This window comes from Lissotriton vulgaris, chromosome 4_1 (genome assembly GCF_964263255.1).
Source record: "Lissotriton vulgaris chromosome 4_1, aLisVul1.2, whole genome shotgun sequence".
NCBI classification, from domain to species: domain Eukaryota; kingdom Metazoa; phylum Chordata; class Amphibia; order Caudata; family Salamandridae; genus Lissotriton; species Lissotriton vulgaris.
The window spans coordinates 26,824,353-26,832,658 of record NC_141691.1 but is presented as its reverse complement, the minus strand read 5'-3'; positions in this window follow the sequence as shown (position 1 = coordinate 26,832,658).

Sequence of the window (8,306 nt, the reverse complement as noted above, 5' to 3'; positions counted from 1 at the left end):
ACAGGGGTACTGGGTGTAACTGAAGAAATGTTTGACGCTTCTTCCTCCTCGTCATCATCAGATGAAACATTAACGGATATAATTTGTTGACTTGCAATTGGGGCTGCCTTCATCTACCTTAGGTGCGCATGCCATTTGACAGTGTGCTGTCTCTCAAGATGACCTCTTTGGCCTCCGGTACCATAGTTGGTACTAAGCTAACCATGACTAAATCGAACCTTACAAATGGTACAAAAGGCTGTGTTTTCCCTTGTTGGGCTAACACTAAAGAAGTCCCAAACTGCGGACTTCAAATGTCTGTGGAGGGCGTAGGAGGCGATACTGGGAATGCTAATGCCAGATGAAGTGGAGGATGTTGTAATGACGGACTTTTTCCGGCCCTTTTTGGAGGGAGAATGATGGAGAATGACTCCAGTCTATCAGTCTTATAGTGTAGGGATTAGGACTATAAGTAGGACCTCTCTGGGAGACATGGTAGGGTATATTCGTACCCCTTTCCTTAGAGTAGGGCTTACGAATTTAAGCTAGGGAGTAGATATATAAGTATTAGTCATGATCCACCCTTTTTCCAGTGTGTTAGGATATTTTCCATGGAGTTATACGTATTCTGGGCCCTGTAGGCCTTAAACGGGACAGACTCCATCTTGCTCTCTGCCTGATAGCTTGAGAGGCTTTCTAGGTCAAGTGTAATGTTTTAGTTTCAAGGTGTTGTTCGCTTGGAGAGAACCGGCTCAGGCTGGCCCTTATCGAAGGAATGTATTTTTCTCCACTCCGAAGACACAACTTCAGGCCGGCCGGCTGGGAACGTGTCCTTGGTACGGGGAGGTACAAGAATTTGGTGGGCGGCAGGTTACTGGCCGTAACTTTCCATGAAGGAACAGGCTTTGATATTAGCGAAGGTGTTAGAGAGAGAGGGAGTTAGTTCATAGGCGGCAGCTAGCCGTTAGCATCTCTGCCATTAATTATTTTCTTCGGCGGACAGTCGCCATCTTTGAAGTCCGAGAAAGATTTACCACCGAGACTCTCTGAGAAAGTTTGAAGGAGAAATAGCGCGGAGCGCATAGAAACAGAGAGAGAGAGACACGGTAGCCAATAACCAGCAAGGTTCCAGTGACTTGGAGGGAAGCAGACGAGTTTGAGCCTAGCGGTGCAGACGTGTACTTGTGACGGCTGGGGTGTGACTCTGAGACGAGCCAAGACACAGAGACGAGAAGGGAACCTAGATGACTGCCGAGCCCCGACTTCATATTAACCAGGTGATCTCCGCCCTTTCTTTAATTCATTCTAACCTTTACCTTTCCTTTGCAGAATATATATTGCATAGTATTGTGTTTGTGATTATTGTCAATAAATACCCTGGTTTATCGTGAACCGACATGTGCCTGGTATTCCTGTTCAATCGCGGTAACTGATCTTTAGTGTCTGGCATTGTTTGCATGAACGGATGTGAAATCCCGATCAGGTAAGGAGTGATCAAGCCAATAGGAAGCGAGGGGACCTTTGATGTCGGGAACAGAAGGTACATATTTCAATTAGAAGAAACGTACTAAATTCACATTGTCCTAGTTTTATCCCAAGTAGATAAATGAGAAGTTTCTCCCATAGGTGTTCATAGGAAAGTGGTCGTCGTTGATATGCGGCGTTAATGAGAGCGTTGGGGGGGAGACCAACGTGGAGGTTCGCGGGACTGTGAACCGAGTGTAAGTGAGAGCGTTGGGGGGGAGACCAATGTGGAGGTTCGCCGGATTGTGAACCGAGTATAAGTGAGAGCATTGGGACTGCAGGCCCATGTGTAGGCACGCCAGATTGTGTGTCATATCTGCCCTAGGGTAGATTAGTCTGGGTCGGAGTGGCCGCGAGACTAGCTGATGTGTATAAGATATGATAGAAAACCTATGCATGTTTATTGCTATTCCCCTATCCTTAGGTGTGAGATATACATATATGTATCTATATCCATTGTAAATACATTCTAAGGAGAGAGGTGGTTACGTTCTGACTGGGTTGGAGGGGCCCCTAGGGGCGGATTCCATCTAAGCGGAAAATCCGGTCATTACATCTGGCGTCACAAACTGTTTACGAAGCCTGTGTGCGCTGTATTGTTTTATTCTTGTTGGTTTGCGCTCGGCTCGTACGTATATATTTTTGTTTATATTGTGTATATATTTTTTTTGTGTATCGATATGTTTTCGAAAAAGCCAGGCTCTGTTTTCAAACTGCCTATTCAGATTCCCGGCTGGGAGTCTACGCCTTACGAGGCTTTGGCCCGCGAGTGGGCCGATTCTACTGGTTTGAGTGAGAATTGGATTTCTTGTTTGGAGCAGGCGGAGCCTGCTGATGTGGTTTCTTGTTTGCAGAAAGCTCCAGTAGTGAAGGGTGATGAGCTTCCTATTTTGGGACGCAGAGGCTGGATTGTACTCCATGCGTATCGGATCCTTCATGAGAGGTTTGTTCAGTTGCGAAAGCAAAGTAAGGATATGGAAGGACAGGTTGTTGAGTTGCAGAATGCGCATACTTTATTGCGGTGTCAAAATAAGTTGCTTGCCGACAAACTTGAAACTTATCAAACTATAGCCGAACGGGCTGCAGTTCGCATTGCGCAATATAAATACAAACATCGTCGTGGTCGGGTGTCTACACGGAAGGTGCGTATGGTCGTGGCGAAAGCCGGACTTGATTGGAACCCTGATGAGTGGGATGGTAATATCTGGGATTCTAATGCTTCTGACTCCTCGGCTGAGGAGATTGACACGAGCGAGTCTTCTCGCTCCGGACGTGACTGTAAATCTGCTTCTTGTGACAAAGATGTCAAGTCTAGCGACCGTGGTCGTTCTTCCCGTTCCGATGACATGTCTTACCCTGATTGTCCTTCTAAATCTAGGGACGGGGCTTCTTCGGGAGCTCTGCCGGAGGTTTCTGCTCATCCTGTGTTTCGTCGCAAACTACAACAAGCTCCTGGTAATCCGGGTGGTGTTGCCCTGGATAGTATTGAAGACTTTACCCAACAGGAGGTGAGTGATATTTTACAACAATTTCGTCAACGGCCTGGTGAGGCTTTGCTTACGTGGATGGTGCGCCTTTATGAACTGGGCGCTGCCGGTATTATGCTCGATGCTGTTGATTGTTTACGGTTTTGCTCTTTGAGTTCCGACTCTACCATTCAAGATCATTTTCGGAACTATAATGGTGCTGGTCAGATTACTTTGCTCCAGCTTGCGTCTGATGGCTGTAACCATAAATATCCTACTGAATCTGATTGGCCTGTCAATGACAAGCCGTGGTACACTTTGCGTGATGCGTCGCAACGCTTGCAGGAGGAGGTGATGAAAACTGCTATTTTTCTCAGTACTTCTGACAGACTGTTGGACGGTCTTTTGACATCATCTGTGCGCAATCGCATTATCCGTTCGTCCCCTGTTGCTTACAAGCAGGTTATGATGACTTTGTTGATTAATCAGACTGGCAATCCTTTGTCTGCGGTGCTTGAATCGGTTCGTCAGCTTGGTGAGTTGGGTGATTGGTTTAAACCTGAGAGACCATCTCGTCCTGAAGGTCGTACTGCTGGAGATTATAAGTTCTCTAGACGTGATATGTTTCTGGCTCTTTTGGCTGATGGTGTGAAGAGGGAAGATATCGATGGGGAGCCTAATAATCGCTTGTGGGATATTTTCCGTAAGCGTGGTTTGGATCGGAAGGAGGGTGCCCGTCATGTTCGAAAGAATGATTGTGGTCGTGGTTCTGATGACAGTGGTGATGAGAGGCGTCGTGTGGATTCTGATCGCCGTAGTGACCGGCGTCTTGATCGTGATGTGTCCCCTCATCGAGAGAGAGAGAGAGAGAGAGAGGGGGAAAAAGAAAGGGGGAGAGATGATCGTGTTTCCACCCGATATAGAGAGGAGAGAGATTATTCCCCTGAGCTGAGGAGAAGGGAGGATCGTCACAGGCTTGCTGATCGTAATTCACAGTACGATGTGAATGACAAAAATCCATTTCGTAATGGAGATGGATATGAACAGGAAATTCTGATACCCAAGAAACATGAGAGCATTTATCCTGATTTGTCCTGGCTAGCGGAACGCAGTCAAAATGACTAGGAAGTAGGTCAAGCTCCAGTACGTAGGTGGGCTCACAGAGACAACAGACCCTATGTAGATATTGAGATTTTTTGGAAACATCGTAATATCCAAAGGGCCCGAGCATTGGTAGATACAGGAGCGGAGGCCACTTTAATTCATGGTAAAGCAAAGAAATTCAAGGGACAATTCTTCACAATTACTGGTTTGGGTGGGAAAGAGACCCCCGCAGTGCAGACTACACTTGAGATGAAAATTGGTAGGATTCCCCGTAGAGAATATTCTGTGTTAGTCGTACCACTTTTGGAGTATATAATTGGAATTGACATTTTGAAAGGAATGACTTTGCATTTAGATGATGGCTGTTACCAATTTGGAACTAAGCATTACATTTCGTCCAGACCCGTACGGGTTGGTCGTTTACGGATGCCCCCCATTAAAATTCCCCAAGCTACAAAAGTGGTTTCTCAGAAACAATATCGTATCCCAGGTGGTCATGAAGAGATCAGTGCCACAATTCAGGATTTGGTTGATGCAGGAGTTATAACTCCGGTTACTTCTGCTTGGAATAATCCCGTTTGGCCCGTGCGCAAGAGTGATAATTCTTGGCGCATGACTGTTGATTATCGAGAGTTGAACAAACATACACCTCGTTTAGCTGTGGCAGTACCAGACATTGTCACTTTGATCCGGAGAATTCAGAAGCATCCAGGTACATGGTATGCGTCCATTGATATTGCTAATGCTTTCTTTTCAATTCCCATTGCCCCCGAGTGTCAGGAACAATTCAGTTTTACCTGGAATGGACGTCAAATGACGTTCCGGAGTCTTCCTCAAGGTTATGTACATAGTCCCACGATTTGTCACCGGCTGGTGGCCGAGCATTTGTCTGAGGTGCCCGCGAATCCACAAACACAGGTGTGCCATTATATAGATGACATTTTGATTCAAGGTGAGACGCAAGATCAGGTACAGTCTCATTTAGACCAGATCCTTGATTGTTTACGAGCAAAAGGTTGGGAAATCAATCCTGATAAATTACAAGGTCCATCCCAAAATGTAAAATTTTTAGGTATTAATTGGCATGAAGGTCACAGAGAAGTGATTCCACAAGTGAAGCGAAAGATTTTAGATTTTGCAGTTCCAAGGAATAGAAAAGAGGCTCAGAGTTTCATTGGCTTGTTTGGCTTTTGGCGTCAACATATTCCTCATTTAGGTCAGATTTTGGCTCCATTATATCGAGTCACTCGGAAAAAGAATGCATTTGAATGGGGAGAACCACAACAGAGTGCATTTAATTTGGCGAAAGAAGCGATTCAGTACGCCTTGGATCTGTGGCCGGTGAGCGACGGTGATGTTGATTTGAATGTGTCCGTGGAAGGTCTGTATGCCAATTGGAGCTTATGGCAAAAGCAGGGCAGACAAAAAGTACCATTAGGTTTTTGGACCAAAAAGTTACCTGAAGCTGGTGAGCGTTATAAACCCTTTGAAAAACAGTTGCTTGCATGTTACTGGGCTCTGGTGGATACCGAGCAATTGACTTTAGGTCATGCTGTGATTTTGAGACCTGAAATTCCTATAATGCAGTGGGTTTTGAGTTCGCCAAAATCCCATCGGATTGGACATGCTCAAGAGGCGAGTGTGATTAAATGGAAATGGTACATTCAGGACAGAGCACGTGTGGGTCCGAAAGGCGTGGCAGTGTTGCATGAGCGAGTGGCGCAGGCGCCATCGAATGAGACTGAAAGTGATTGTTCTGTACCTGTAGTGCAGGAATCTCCTGTCAAGTGGGGTAAATCATTTGATGATCTGTCCGTGGAGGATAGAAGACATGTGTGGTTTACGGATGGTTCAGCGAGGTTCATTGGTGAGAAACGACATTGGAAAGCAGTGTCGTATAATCCGGTTACGAAGAAATTATTGAGTACCACTGGTGATGGAAAGAGTAGCCAATATGCTGAATTGTATGCAGTTTACCAAGTTTTGAAACAGGAATTACCCGGCACATGTCATATTTTCACTGATTCCTGGTCCACTGCTAATGGACTGGCGGTATGGTTACCAACATGGCATTCTCATAATTGGGAATTGCATTCAAAAGAGCTGTGGGGAAAAGAATTATGGCAAGAAATTTGGGATTTGCTCCCACAGAGTACTGTGACAATCTTTCACGTAGATGCTCATACCCCGATAGACTCCCTTGACAAGTTTTTTCATAATATTGCAGATGAAAAGTCTAAAATTTCTGAGGCAGTGGTGGACATGCAAGATTCTGATTTGGCGGGATTGGCGAAATGGGCCCATCAGAAAGCGGGACATTTTGGAGAGAGAGCCACTAGCAGGTGGGCTATTGATCGAGGAATTCATATTCCTTTACATTTGATCAAGGATGTCATTCTGCATTGTCCCACTTGCCAGCATTCTAGAAAGAAAGAAGTGCCTCACATTGTTCAAGGCCATTTACATCGAGGAAAGTTGCCCGCTCAAATTTGGCAAATTGATTATATTGGCCCGCTCCCTATGAGCAGGAATTGTCAATACATTTGTACCGCTGTTGATACCTATAGTGGCCTTTTGGTCGCTTTCCCGTGTAAACATGCTACCCAAATTAATACTATCAAAACATTGGAACTACTCATTTTATATTATGGTGTTCCATTTCAAATTCAATCTGATAATGCATCCCATTTCCGTGGAAGATTGGTGCAGGAATTCTGTGTGGAAAATAACATTGAATGGGTATTTCACATTCCATATTATCCACAGGCTGCGGGATTGATTGAGAGAATGAATGGTTTGCTAAAAGATCAGTTGCGAAAGTTAACAGACGAACATTACAAACAATGGAGGGATATTTTAATGCAGGCATTGTTGATTCTAAATAATCGTCCTTTGTTGCATGCTGAATCTCCTTTAATGCGTTTGTTTCCTCCAGCTGTTGATGCAAAACCGAATACCCTTGTTCAATCCGTGATGTATTGGGAAATTACCCCCGGAGCTTTGGCTCCATGCAGAGCGACCCCAGGTTCTGCAGGCTTGGACCTGCATGCTATGGATGACATTGTCCTAAAAGGCAGAGACCGAGTCATTGTTGAGACTGGCGTTGGTATTTGTATACCTGCCGGTAGTTTTGGATTGATTGCCCCTAGATCGGGCCTTGCCCTAAAAGGTGTCCAAGTTCTTGGAGGAGTGATTGACAGCGATTATCAGGGAGAGATTAAGGTCCTTCTGCTTAATAGCAGTGAGGTTGATTTATCATTCAAAAAGTCTGACCGCGTTGCTCAATTGTTGATTATGCCTGTCTTCAGTGGTGAGATTAAGAAAGGCACTGCCCCAACGTTGCTAACGACACGTGGCCAAAAGGGCTTCGGCTCCTCTGATAACCCCGGAGCTAAGATATGGGTGCAATCGCCGAAACATCCCCCTGAGCAGGCTGAGGTTATTGCGACCGGTCATGACAACACCATTTTGGTAATGAAGCCAGGGAAAGATAGCTGGGAAGCTGTCCCAGCTGACAAATGTTACTTACGAGAATGATTAAGGCCTGTGTTTGTATTCTTTCAGATCATTCTCTGGACTGCTGCTGCAGGATGTGCCGGCGTTGGACTCCTTTTGGTCTGCTACGCCGGGAGAGGAGAGGACCCACCGACTTCGGTTGATTGGAGAACCCGACTCCCGCGTTCCTTCGCTGCGTGGGATGCCTCAGCGAATTTCTGGATCACCCTTGCAAAAAGGGTTACGAACTCTCCACATTTCTGTCTTACCCCTATGAGATCTGTGACTGATATTTTAGCGACCTGCCTGGTTGCTGTCCCTGCTTCCACTGAGACTCTACAGCATATTTTCAATATGTCGAGTGCCCGTCCTAATATTATTTTGGGCGATTTTCCCGCCCATGAATTTTGCCCTTTATGTTCTACCCTTTCTGATTCTGCCCTTCCGATTCCTTCCCGAATTACCACCTATAATATTACACAGGGTGACTTGTGTTTTATTTTTACTTGTGATCCTAAAGCGATTTCGGAATGCCTACGTTTAAAATTACAGGCTGCCACGACTTTTTCTGCTCACCAGCGATTGCTTTATTTACGAAGACTTCCGAGTTCATGTATTTCTGTTAAAAATAATATGACATGTAAACGTTTATTAGTTGTTCCTAGCTATTTTCGTCCTATGTTGTTGCCTAATGGCTGGTTGTTTTCCTGTGGCAATACTTCTTGGCCCTATATTCCT